Source organism: Bos javanicus, chromosome 17 (genome assembly GCF_032452875.1).
Source record: "Bos javanicus breed banteng chromosome 17, ARS-OSU_banteng_1.0, whole genome shotgun sequence".
NCBI lineage: Eukaryota > Metazoa > Chordata > Mammalia > Artiodactyla > Bovidae > Bos > Bos javanicus.
In genome coordinates this window covers 32,179,947-32,194,691 of record NC_083884.1, presented here as the reverse complement: position 1 = coordinate 32,194,691, position 14,745 = coordinate 32,179,947, and positions in this window count along the sequence as shown.

The following is a 14,745-nucleotide window of genomic DNA, read 5'->3' as shown; positions in this document are numbered from 1 at the left end:
ATTAGATTTTGCCACATGTCATTTGTTTTAGTCTTCAATGCCAGATCAACATTTTTATAAAAAGAGGTATTTTATGATATCAGTTTTCATTTTTAGTGATCTTATTGCAAGGTATTTTGTGTTTAGGCAAGAAAAATGAAAACAGGAACAAATGCAAATAGGGCCACATATTTCTAAGAGCCTAAAACTAATGTTAAGTTCCCCTGTCAACACAGATTTAAAACCAAAAGGGAAAAAGAGTAAAGTGCCATAAGTAATTTGTTCCACTGTCCAATTTTACTGAAGACTCTAGTTCTGCAATTAGAAGCTGATGACAGCTCACCATACTTAACTTGAACGTGTAGGTTCTTTTTAACAAATTTGTGGAAAGAAAACACTGAAGATCTCACATTTTACAAACAATTCCCAAAGTTTCAGAATTATTAAAGAATAACTTAGATGAAAATATAAAATGAATAATATTCTATCCTTCATACATAAATATGTTAATCCCCAGTCAATATACAGCGTACGCTATTGAAATTTTTTTCTATCTGTGATGATGGATTTACTGTATAAACTCACAACTTCCCTTATTCCCCCTGTGATTGGAGGTATTTGATTGGGAACTAGTCATAGGACAGAGGGAAGCTGATTGGAATTCACAAAACCTAACCGCATTGCTTACACTCATTAGTATAGCAAAGCTGCCAACTAGAGACCAAAAAAGGAAAACAGAAAAGAAGGAAAAGAATTAATGACAAACATTACAAAAGTTGAATTTTAACTTGGAAAAGCTGACATTTGTTTCATATTTGTACTTTGCAAATGATTTTTATATCCATTTTCTTATTTAAAAAGTGTTATTCCCAGTAAGCAGGACTTATGTAATCACACCCACATTATAAATTTGAAATTGTGACACAGAGGAGTTATGTAGTTAAAAGCCAGATTCAGGAGAGACAGAATCATATGATGGCTAAAACCTGGCCTCTGATCTGAATTCAAGTCCCGTCTACCTCATAAGAAGCCTTCGTCTTTCTGTAAAGTCAATTAACAGTTTTAGCCTTAAATACCTCTATCTATAAAATGGATAAAAAATTCTCAGCATCTTCTTCCTACCTTATGAAGATGCTGAGAAAATTACATAGGATAATGACCTAAAGTGCTTAGAATTTTACTTGGTATGAGCAAATGTTGATCTTCAGTTCAGTCGCTTAGTCATGTCCGACTCTTTGCGACCCCATGAATCGCAGCACGCCAGGCCTCCCTGTCCATCACCAACTCCCGGAGTTCACTCAGACTCACTCAGACTCAGACCATTGAGTCAGTGATTCTATCCAGCCATCTCATCCTCTGTCATCCCCTTCTCCTCCTGCCCCCAATCCCTCCCGGCATCAGAGTCTTTTCCAATGAGTCAGTTCTTCACATGAGGTGGCCAAAATACTGGAGTTTCAGCTTCAGCATCATTCCTTCCAAAGAAATCCCAGGGCTGATCTCCTTCAGAATGTACTGGTTGGATCTCCTTGCAGTCCAAGGGATTCTCAAGAGTCTTCTCCAACACCACAGTTCAGAAGCATCAATTCTTCGGCCCTCAGCTTTCTTCACAGTCCAACTCTCAGATCTCTACATGACCACAGGAAAAACCATAGCCTTGACTAGATGGACCTTTGTTGGCAAAGTAATGTCTCTGCTTTTGAATATGCTATCTAGGTTAGTCATAACTTTCCTTCCAAGGAGTGTCTTTTAATTTCATGGCTGCAGTCACCATACTACTATTGTATTACTTTTATTATTACTCAAATATTCATGATCACCTCAGTACATCCTGCTTGAAATTGTGATAACATCCTTTTTTTTTCCCCCACAATGAGTATTTTATATAATATAAAATGCTTGGGGTATGAGATAATGAACTGTGACTATTCTTATCCTTGTAAATCAAAAGGGTGAATTCTAACCCTGACTTTGTCACTTTTTATTGATGTGAGTCCCATCAGTAAACTTTGAGTCTCCATTTCTATTTTTGTTACATAAGAACATTGAAAACTGGAAAGTACTGCACATGTGTAAAGTATTATTAGTACTTGGGAAATAATTGTTGGTGAAGTTGAATCTTAGCAAAGAACTTCTCTAGCTTCTCACCATCTGGTATTGCCTAACCAATCTTCAATTGAATTGTACCTTACCGTTTTCAAATGAAGGAAAAATAAAATGTCTTTCAGTCTTAGGAATTTGTGTTTGCAAATATTTTCTTAAAGTAATTTTAAGAAAATTAGAAACATTATTGGATAACCATCAAGCAAGATACTGAAGTATGTGATTCATTCATTTCATGTTCAACGTGATCAGAGGAGTTAAAGTGAAGAGACAAAATGGAACCTTTTAGCTAGCACATGTGTTTCATTGTATGTTGAGTTGTAAAATCCCAATCTCTGGTTTTTAAAGTAAGTTCTCTTTTGACTCTTTTCAACAAAAGTAGTTTTGAACATGTGTGAAAGTGTAAAACAATACAGCTTTAGAGGAGTTGTGATTAATTCCAGTCTACCTTGTGATTTGTTAACAAATGTATCAGCTCCATTTTGATTTGGATCTTTTCAATTGAAAAGAGCTAAAGAGAAATGGCTTCAATTTTTAGTCTCTACATGAAAAAATTAGAGGTTCAATGAGAAAAAAAAATTGACCTTGCTAATAAATCATGTTTATTTGGAAGTGGTATCAAGAATATAGAGTTTACAGAGAGAAGCAACCTATGCATATAACAACATTTAATAAATATTTATGTAACAACTCATCTGTACCACATACTCTTCTAGGCAGTGTAAATATAGCAAAAATACAACAAAAATCTTTGTCCCTATATCCTTTACATTCCCAATGTATTGTGCAAGGTAACAGAGAAGACAGAAAGACATGTTTTCATGGTTACATTTTAATGTAGCTGAATACTTTAAATCTACTCCCCATGTTTGTATGTGCTCAGACATGTTTAATACTGTTAGTGAAAAGTGAATGAATACCTTTGGGTTTATTCAAAAATGGTTGATAAAAATGTTTCTATAGATCTCAGAGCAGACACAATTAATACGCTTTCAATAAATTTGGAAGCTGAGAGTATGCCACACAGATGACCCCACATTCTCCAATATTCTGTGCATAACCATTACCTTAATATCAGAACTAATTAGCTTGAACCTCCACCAAGTTCTGTGGTGTGCTCAGAGTTCCCATCCTCTCTGCAAATCCCACTGGCATTCTCATGTAGGGGGTTGCAATTGATTCAGGTCTCTGAAATTGCTAAATTCTTGATCTTCATATCATTTCTTTTCCTATGACCTCTACTTCCTATCAATTTGATCTATTCTGGACCTCACTCAGATTCTTTTATTCATGTATAACTGACCGACCCATGCAACTTTTCTGTGTTTCTGAACCCCTTGTCCCTTTCCCAATAGACAAAATTTCTGATGTTCTTTTACATGAACCATTTAACTTTATCCACATTCCTCCTGTTTAGGCCCACCATGGCACCTTACTCTCTTCCAATATATGAGAATACATAAATAAGAGCCAATCAAGTGACTCCAAAGAAGAGACAGGAGTATTGCTTTTCCTCCTCTAGAAGGATGTATAAAACACATATATTCACTTCCACTCATACACACATGTATGTATGAGTTTGTGTATATGATTTCTTAGAAAATAAACCCCTAACCATCTATTTACAGTATCATCCACGTTTGTGTGACTGTCACTATGAGGACATAGAATAAATTCTTGTCTGTCCTTGCTTGTCACTTAGGTGATATTGGACAAGTTAATTGACATTAGCCTTGGTTTTCTTAAGAAATCAGAAACACTCTATGTCAGAGGATTTGGGGGAGAATTAGATGAGATAATGAAAAATAGATGTTATAATTTTTCGTCACTCTGCACTTGGAGGAAGGCTAGTTTTTCTTTCCTAGAATCCAGACTCTCACTTCTGTCTAATCTGTCCTTCGGCAGTCCCTTTGCCTTTGGTCCTGCTTTTCAGATACCTGATTCTTTCCTCTGACTTTTGCTGTCTGCGATCCTCCCAGCCCTCCTTCCTGGAATACTTACATTTTTGTTTTTAATTTAGTATAATTTTTAATCTCTGTTTTATGTTTACAAAAAAAAAGAACAGATAAAAATATGCTCCCTTTTCCTCTCCTTTCCTCAGCTTCCTTATTGTTAACAGCTTACATTAGTGTTGTATATTTGTTAAAACTGATGGACCAATTTGTTGATGTTCACTCACTCAGTCGTGTCCGACTCTTTGTGAGTCCTTGGACTGCAGCATGCCAGGTTTCTGTCCTTCACCATCTCCCAGAGCTTGCTCAAACTCATGTCCATTGAGTGGGTGATGTCATCCAACCATCTCATCCTCTGTCATCCCCTTCTCCTCCTGCCTTCAATCTTTCCCAGCATTAGGTCTTTTCTTTTTTCTTTTTTTTTACAGGGTTATCGTTACCATCTTTCTAAATTCCATATATATGCGTTAGTATACTGTATTGGTGTTTTTCCTTCTGGCTTACTTCACTCTGTATAATAGGCTCCAGTTTCATCCACCTCATTAGAACTGATTCAAATGTATTCTTTTTAATGGCTGAGTAATACTCCATTGTGTATATGTACCACTGCTTTCTTATCCATTCATCTGCTGATGGACATCTAGGTTGCTTCCATGTCCTGGCTATTATAAACAGTGCTGCGATGAACATTGGGGTACACGTGTCTCTTTCCCTTCTGGTTTCCTCAGTGTGTATGCCTAGCAGTGGGATTGCTGGATCATAAGGCAGTTCTATTTCCAGTTTTTTAAGGAATCTCCACACTGTTCTCCATAGTGGCTGTACTAGTTTGCATTCCCACCAACAGTGTAAGAGGGTTCCCTTTTCTCCACACCCTCTCCAACATTTATTATTTGTAGACTTTTGGATCGCAGCCATTCTGACTGGTGTGAAATGGTACCTCATAGTGGTTTTGATTTGCATTTCTCTGATAATGAGTGATGTTGAGCATCTTTTCATGTGTTTGTTAGCCATCTGTATGTCTTCTTTGGAGAAATGTCTATTTAGATCTTTGGCCCATTTTTTGATTGGGTCATTTATTTTTCTGGAGTTGAGCTGTAGGAGTTGCTTGTATATTTTTGAGATTAGTTGTTTGTCGGTTGCTTCATTTGCTATTATTTTCTCCCATTCTGAAGGCTGTCTTTTCACCTTGCTAATAGTTTCCTTTGATGTGCAGAAGCTTTTAAGTTTAATTAGGTCCCATTTGTTTATTTTTACTTTTATTTCCAATATTCTGGGAGGTGGATCATAGAGGATCCTGCTGTGATGTATGTCAGAGAGTGTTTTGCCTATGTTCTCCTCTAGGAGTTTTATAGTTTCTGGTCTTACGTTGAGATCTTTAATCCATTTTGAGTTTATTTTTGTGTATGGTGTTAGAAAGTGGTCTAGTTTCATTCTTTTACAAGTGGTTGACCAGATTTCCCAGCACCACTTGTTAAAGAGATTGTCTTTAATCCATTGTATATTCTTGACTCCTTTGTCAAAGATAAGGTGTCCATATGTGTGTGGATTTATCTCTGGGCTTTCTATTTTGTTCCATTGATCTATATTTCTGTCTTTGTGCCAGTACCATACTGTCTTGATAACTGTGGCTTTGTAGTAGAGCCTGAAGTCAGGTAGGTTGATTCCTCCAGTTCCATTTTTCTTTCTCAAGATCGCTTTGGCTATTCGAGGTTTTTTCTATTTCCATACAAATTGTGAAATTATTTGTTCTAGCTCTGTGAAGAATACTGTTGGTAGCTTGATAGGGATTGCATTGAATCTATAAATTGCTTTGGGTAGTATACTCATTTTCACTATATTGATTCTTCCAATCCATGAACATAGTATATTTCTCCATCTATTAGTGTCCTCTTTGATTTCTTTCACCAGTGTTTTATAGTTTTCTATATATAGGTCTTTAGATTCTTTAGGTAGATATATTCCTAAGTATTTTATTCTTTCCGTTGCAATGGTGAATGGAATTGTTTCCTTAATTTCTCTTTCTGTTTTCTCATTATTAGTGTATAGGAATGCAAGGGATTTCTGTGTGTTGATTTTATATCCTGCAACTTTACTATAATCATTGATTAGTTCTAGTAATTTTCTGGTGGAATCTTTAGGGTTTTCTATGTAGAGGATCATGTCATCTGCAAATAGAGTTTTACTTCTTCTTTTCCAATTTGGATTCCTTTTATTTCTTTTTCTGCTCTGATTGCTGTGGCCAAAACTTCCAAAACTATGTTGAATAGTAATGGTGAAAGTGGGTACCCTTGTCTTGTTCCTGACTTTAGAGGAAATGCTTTCAATTTTTCACCATTGAGGATAATGTTTGCAGTGGGTTTGTCATATATAGCTTTTATTATGTTGAGGTATGTTCCTTCTATTCCTGCTTTCTGGAGAGTTTTTATCATAAATGGGTGTTGAATTTTGTCAAAGGCTTTCTCTGCATCTATTGAGATAATCATATGGTTTTTGTTTTTCAGTTTGTTAATGTGGTGTATTACATTGATTGATTTGCGGATATTGAAGAATCCTTGCATCCCTGGGATAAAGCCCACTTGGTCATGGTGTATGATCTTTTTAATGTGTTGTTGGATTCTGATTGCTAGAATTTTGTTTAGGACTTTTGCATCTATGTTCATCAGTGATATTGGCCTGTAGTTTTCTTTTTTTGTGGGATCTTTGTCAGGTTTTTGTATTAGGGTGATGGTGGCCTCATAGAATGAGTTTGGAAGTTTACCTTCCTCTGCAATTTTTTGGAAGAGTTTGAGCAGGATAGGTGTTAGCTCTTCTCTAAATTTTTGGTAGAATTCAGCTGTGAAGCCGTCTGGACCTGGGCTTTTGTTTGCTGGAAGATTTTTGATTACAGTTTCAATTTCCGTGCTTGTGATGGGTCTGTTAAGGTTTTCTATTTCTTCCTGGTCGAGTTTTGGAAAGTTGTACTTTTCTAAGAATGTGTCCATTTCTTCCTCGTTGTCCATTTTATTGGCATATAATTGTTGATAATAGTCTCTTATGATCCTTTGTATTTCTGTGTTGTCTGTTGTGATCTCTCCATTTTCGTTTCTAATTTTATTGATTTGATTTTTCTCCCTTTGTTTCTTGATGAGTCTGGCTAATGGTTTGTCAATTTTATTTATCCTTTCAAAGAACCAGCTTTTGGCTTTGTTGATTTTTGCTATGGTCTCTTTTGTTTCTTTTGCATTTATTTCTGCTCTAATTTTTAAGATTTCTTTCCTTCTACTAACCCTGGGGTTCTTCATTTCTTCCTTTTCTAGTTGCTTTAGGTGTCGAGTTAGGTTATTTATTTGACTTTTTTCTTGTTTCTTGAGGTGTGCCTGTATTGCTATGAACTTTCCCCTTAGGACTGCTTTTTTTAGGTCTTTTCTAATGACCCTGGGCTAATATTGATACATTATTACTCACTTAAGTTCATGGTTTACATCAAGTTTTACTTATGTTGTACAGGTTTTGACAAATGCATAATGACATGTATCCATCATAATAATATCATTCAGAGTAGTTTCACTGATCTAAAATCCCTGTGTTCCTTCCACACCAACACCTGCCTCTGGAGTAACACAGTATATACCCTTTAAAGACTGGCGTCTCTGTCTAAGAATAGACATTTAAGTTTTCTCCATGTCTGTCTGTGGGTTGATAGCTCACTTCTTTTTAATGCTGAATAATATTCCACTGTATGAATACAGCAGAATTCCATTCACCTATTGTAGGATATCTTGGTTGCTTTATTTGGCAACTATGAATAAAATTACTATAAACATTCATGTGCAGATTTTTATGCTTTCAGCTCATTTGGGAAGATACCTAAGATCACAAATGCAGGATCGTGTGGTGAGACTATACTTAATTTTCTAAGAAACTGCCAAAATGGTAGTTGTTGTTGTTGTTTGTTTGTTTGTTTTTACTGCCACTGGGAATGAATGAGAGTTTGAATGGATTTTAGTCAATTGAAAATCACTTTGTTTTAATGTGAAATTTCCCTAATGACATACACTGTTGAGCTTCACATGGTTATTTGACATCTGGATATCTTCTTTGATGAGGTGTCTGTACTGATTTCACTCCCATTTTTAAATTGGGTAGCTTCTTATTGTTCAGTTTTAAGAGTTCTTTGTGTATTTGGAATACAAGTTCTTTATAATATATGTGTTTTGCAAATATTTTATCCCAATCGAGGGTGTGTCTTTTTATTTTCTTAGTAGAGTCTTGCACAAAGCAGAAGTTTTAAATGTATTCATATCTAAAATAGGAAGTTTTTCTTCTAAGGATCGGTGATGTGTCTAAAACTACTCAACAATTTCAAAGTCACATTTGATTTTACCCTGTATTTTATTAGAGTTTTGTGTTTTCTGTTTTTTGTCTATTCTGTCACCAAGGCAATATTCTAATCACTGTGCTGTGCTTAGTTGCTCAGTTGTGTCTGACTCTTTGCAGCCCCCATGGACTGCAGCCCACCAGTCTCCTCTGTCCATGGAGATTCTCCAGGCAAGAATACTGCAGTGAGTTGCCATGCCCTCTGATGTATTAATACTAAGTTTTGAAGTGTGTAAGGTCAGCCCTTAAACTACTACTTCTGTATGATTGTGTTGGTTATTCAGGGTCTTTTGTCTAGAAACTGGAGAATCCATCTTAACATATTCACAAAATCATTTCCTTGGATTTTGATGGGAGTTTCCTTGAATCTCTAGATCAAGTGGGAATAAGTAACATCATAAAAATATTGTCTTCCCATCAATCAATGTGGGCTATTTATTTAGATCTTTCATTATAGTTTTGTCCTTGTTCAATCGCTGTCATATCCCAACTCTTTGTGACCCCATGGACTGTAGCACTCCAATGTTCCCTGTCCTTCACTATCTCCTAGAGTTTTGTCATTATACTAATGTATGTCTTGTACATTTTTGCTAGATTTATATCCCAGTGTTTCATTATTTTTGGCACTGATGTCAACGATACTGTATTCTTAATTTCAAATTTCAGCTGTTCATTGCTGGTGCATAAGACAGCAATTGACTTTTGTATATTAATTTTGTATCTTGAAACTTTCCTGTAATAGCTTACTATTTTTAGGAGTGTTTTGGACCACTATGTGCAATTTATTTACATTAAAAATTACATCATTTGTGAACAAGGACAGTATCTATTCCTTTCCAGTATGTATACCTTTTAATTATATATTATTTCATTGGCTAGGACTTCCAGTATGATGTTGAATAGAAGTGATGTGATAGGTTTTTTTTTGCTTTTTTCAGATCTTAGAGGGAACACACATGTTTCCTCACCATTAATTATGATGCAAGCTCTAGGTTTGTTGGAAATGTTCTTTTTCAAATTCAGGACATTCCCTTCTGTTCTTAGTTTGCCGAGAGTTTTTCATTATGAATGGGTGTTGCATTTTGTCAAATGCTTTTTCTGGATCTATATTATAATCATGATTTATCTTTAGATTTTTGATATGATGGGTTACATTAATTGATGTTCAAATGTTGAACTAGCCCTGCACACCTTGAATGAATCCAACTTGATTGAGATTATATTTCTATTTACACATTGGTAGAATCTATTTATTTGCTAATATTTTTTGTATATGTGGCTCAGAAGGTAAAGCGTCCGTCTACAATGTGAGAGACCTGGGTTCGATCCCTGGGTTGGGAAGATTCCCTGGAGAAGGAAATGGCAACCTATTCCATTACTCTTGCCTTGAAAATCCCATGGACGTAGGAGCTTGGTGCAGGCTACTATCCATGGGGTCGCAAAGAGTAGGGCACGACTGAATGACTTCACTTTCACTTTATGACAAATATACATTTATATTCTTTTTCCTTGTAAAATCCTTGTATTTTAAGGATGGAGGTATTTATGGTAATACTGGCTTCATAAAAGTTAGGAAATATTCCCTCTGTTTCTGTTTTCTGGAATTGATTGTATAAAATTGGTACACTTTTTTCCTTACACGTTTGGCAAAATTCAGCAGTGAAACCATCTGGCCCGGGTGCTTTCTGTTTGAAATGTTATCATATTGATTAAATTTGTCTGATAAAGATTGGCATATTAAGATTATCTGTTTTTTTCTTGCTTGAGTTTTGGTGGATTGTATTTCATGAAATTGGTCCATTTTATCTAAGTTATTAAGTTTGTAAGCATAGACTTCATCATCATATTCTCTTATGGTCCTTTTAACATTAGTGGATCCATCATGATGGTTTCATTTATATTCTCCTTGCTTCTCTCTCCTTCCCTCCTTTCCTCTTTCATTTTCAGCCTGGCTAGCATCTTATTAATTTTATTGATCTTCTTAAGAACTAGCTCTTGGTTTCATTGATTTTCCTGAGACCTCCTGCCAATGCAGGAGACATTCAGTTTCATTAATTTCTGGAATAATTATTTCCTTCTGATTGCTTCAGGTTTATATTGATCTTACTTTTCAAGTTTCCTAAAGTGAAAACTTAGATTATTGATGTTAGATCTTTCTTTTTTAAAAAAATATTTGTACATTTATATATGATACACATTTCTCTTTAAGCACTGCACTTACTGCATTCTACAAATGTCTATAAGTTGTATTTTGTTTTCATTCATTGAAAAAAAAAGACATTTATTCTTTGACCCATGTGTTATTTATAAGTGTGATTGTTAATTGTCAAATATTTTGGGATTGTCCAGCAATCCTTTTTGTTACCGATTTCCAGTTTAATGTCACTGTGATCTGCATGAACATAGTTTATTTGATTTCTGTTCTATTAAAGGTGTTGGCCCAGAAAATGGTTTATCTTGGTGAACATTCAACATAAGAAAAATATGTGTTTTACTTTTGTTCAATGTAGTATTCTATAAATGTAATTTAGATTTAGTTGATTAATTAATGCTGTTCAATTAAACTGTCCTTACTGATACTTGTCATTTATTGATAGGACTGTGTTGAAATCTTGAATAGTGGTTTTCTCTTTGTAAATCTATTGCTTTTGTTTCATATTTAATTTTGATGCTCTGTGATTAGATACATACACTTACAGGTTTTTATGTCTTCTTGCAGAACTAATCCATTTATCATAATGTAATGCCCATCTTTATTTCTTTATAAATTTTCTTTTTCTGAAGTTAACTTTGTCTGAAATTAATAGTTACTCCAATTTCTTTTGAGTTGTATTAGCATGCTATATCTGGAGAAGGCAATGGCAACCCACTCCAGTACTCTTGCCTGGAAAATCCCATGGACAGAGGAGCCTGGTGGGCTGCCATCTATGGGGTTGCACAGAGTTGGACACGATTGAAGCGACTTAGCAGCAGCAGCAGCATGCTATATCCATACCTTTCTCCATACCTTTACTTTTTGTAAAGCGAATTTCTTATAAATATCATATAGTTGTTTTTTTGACTTATCCACATTATCATTCTCTGTTTTTTATTGGTGCATCTAGATTAGCATATTTATTGACATATCAATAGTCACTTTAAATATATTTAAAATTATAAAGTGATTATTGATATTGTTAGATTAATATTTACTATCTCTTTTTTCCTGTTTTCTATTGTCCTTTTTTTTTTTTTTTTAATAAATCTTTCATTGTTTTTCTACCTTCTCTGGTTTAACTGAACATTTTATGTAATTCCATGTTTCTCCCCTCTTTGCATACTAACCATTATTTTTTTCTAAACTTTTTAGTGATTGCCTTAGGGTTTCTAGTATACTTTTGTTGTTTAGTCACTAAGTCATTTCCAACTGTTTGTGACCCCATGGACTGCAACCCACTAGGCTCCTCTGTTCATAGGGTTTTCCAGGCAAGAATACTGGAGTGGGTTACCATTTCCTTTTCCAGGGAATCTTCCGGATTCAGGGATTGAACCCTTGTCTCCTGCATTGGCAGGAGGATTCTTTACCATTAAGTCACCAGGGAAGCCTACAGTATATATTTATAACTATTCAAAAACACTATACCACTTCTCTGAAAGTGCAGGTACCTTATTGCATAGTATTCCCATTTCCCCTCCCATTCCTTACAATACTGCTGGCATTCATCTTATTTAATTTTGTCACTGAGACTGCTGCTATTATTATTTTGGACAGTTATCTAGTAAATAAGAGTTATAAGCAAAAGGTTCTATTTTACTTTCATTTGTTCCTCCTCACATAATTTTTCTTTTAAAATGTAGATCCAAGTTTCTGGCCTATGTTTTATGCATTCTCTCCTAAAAATTAATTTTAACATTTCTTTCAAGGTAAGTCTACTTGCAACATATTCCTTCCATTCCCTTACATTTTGAAAGGAAAATCTTTATTTCCCCTTCAATTCTGAGCAAAAATTTTTCTGGATACAGTATTCTATTCTCCTTTTTTTTTTTTTTTAATTCTTCTACTATTTAAATACCTCCTTCCACTTTCTTCATGCTTGCACTGTTTATGAAGAGACATTTAATATAATTCTTGCTTTTCTTTCTCTATAGATAAGGTTCTACTTCTCCTATACCCATACCCCTTTTCAACCTCCCAATTCCACTCCTGGTGTTTTTTCAAGATTTTCTCTTTGTGGTTTTCTGCAGTTATGATACAGTATTCCTAGGTGTTGATTTTTGGAACTTATCCTCTTCGGTGTTCTCCAAACATCTTACACTGTGATTTTGTGTCTGTCATTAATGTTGGGAAATGCTTTTATTATATTTATTTCAAGTATTTCTTCTTCTTTTTTCTTCTTCCTCATGAATTCCATCATGTTTATGGCATAAATTTTGTGACTGTCCCACACTTTTTGAACATTCTAATTTTTTAGTTTACTTATTTTTTTGCATTCTGGCTAGGGAGGTTCCTAGTGACTTCTCTTCATGCTCACTTATTTGTTTTTTTAGTCACATCTAGACTGCTGGTTCATCTTTCAGTGTCCTATCTTTTTGCTTTTTCATACTGTTCATGGGGTTCTCAAGGCAAGAATATTAAAGTGGTTTGCCATTCCCGTCTCCACTGGACCACAATTTGTCAGAACTCTCCACCATGACCTGTCCATCTTGAGTGGCTCTACATGGCATGGCTCATAGTTTCAAGGAATTACACAAGGGTATGGTCCATGTGATCAGTGTGGTTAGTTTTCTGTGATTGTGGTTTTCATTTTGTCTGCCCTCTGATGGATAAGGATAAGAGGCTTATGGAAGCTTTCTGATGGGAGAGACTGACTGAGGGGGAAACTGGGTCTTGTTCTGATGGGTGGCTTCATGCTCAGTAAATCTTTAATCCAATTTTCTGCTGATGGGTGGAGCTGTGTTCCCTCCCTGTGGTTTGACCTGAGGCCAAACTATGGTGGAGGTAATGAAGATAATGGTGACCTCCTTCAAAAGGTACAATGCAGGCACTGCCACACTCAATGCCCCCACCCCTGCAGCAGGCCACTGTCAACCCACACCTTCACCAGAGACTCCTGGATACTCATGGGCTGGGTCAGTCTCTTGTGGGGTTACTGCTCCATTCCCCTGGTCCTGGTGCCCCAAGGTTCTGTTTGTGCCCTCCAAGAGTCTGTTTCCCCTGTCCTGTGTGAGTTCTGGCAGCTCTGTGGTGGGGTTAATGGTGACCTGCTCCAAGAGGGCTTATGCCATACCCAGGTCTGCAGCACCCAGAGCCCATGCTTCTGAGGCAGGCCATGATTGACCCATGCCTTTGCAGTACACACTCAAACATAGTTCTGGCTCAGTTATGTGGAGGCTTTGGGTACTGGTGCACACAAGGCTTGTCTGAGCCCTCTGAGTGTCTCTGGCGGGTAAGGGATTTGATTCTAAATGTGATTTTTACCCCTCCTACTGTCTTTCTGGGGCTTCTCCTTTGCCCTTGGATGTGGGGTATCTTTTTTTGGTGGGATCCCAAATCCTCCAGACAACCGTTGTTTAGCAGCAAGTTGTAATTGTGGAGTTCTCATGGGAGAAGATGTGCACACGTCCTTCTACTTTGCAGTTTTACGCCACAAATGCACCTCGCTGTCATAAGTTGCCATTCAGGTCAGTTCAGTCGCTCAGTCATGTCTGACTCTTTGCGACCCCATGAATTGCAGCATGCCAGGCCTCCCTGTCCATCACCAACTCCCGGAGTTCACTCAAACTCATGTCCATTGAGTAGGTGATACCATCCAGCCATCTCATCCTCTGTCGTCCCCTTCTCCTCCTGCCCCCAATCCCTCCCAGCATCAGAGTCTTTTCCAAGGAGTCAACTCTTCGCATGAGGTGGCCAAAGTATTGGAGTTTCAGCTTCAGCATCAGTCCTTCCAATGAATATTCAGGACTGATTTCCTTTAGGATGGACTGGTTGGATCTCCTTGCAGTCCAAGGGACTCTCCAGAGTCTTCTCCAACACCACAGTTCAAAAGCATCAATTCTTTGGCGCTCAGCTTTCTTCACAGTCTACCTCTCACATCCATACATGACGACTGGAAAAACCATAGCCTTGACTAGACTTAATTCAGACTTAATTCAGACACTAGACCATTCAGGTGTGACCTAAATAAAATCTTTTATGATTATACAGTGGAAGTGACAAATAGATTCAAGGGGTTAGATCTGATAGACAGAATGCCTGAAGAACTACGGATGGAGGTTCAGGACATTATACAAGAGGCAGTGATCAAGAACATCTCCAAGAAAATGAAATGCAAAAAGCCTAAATGGTTGTCTGAGGAGGCCTTACAAATAGCTGAGAAAA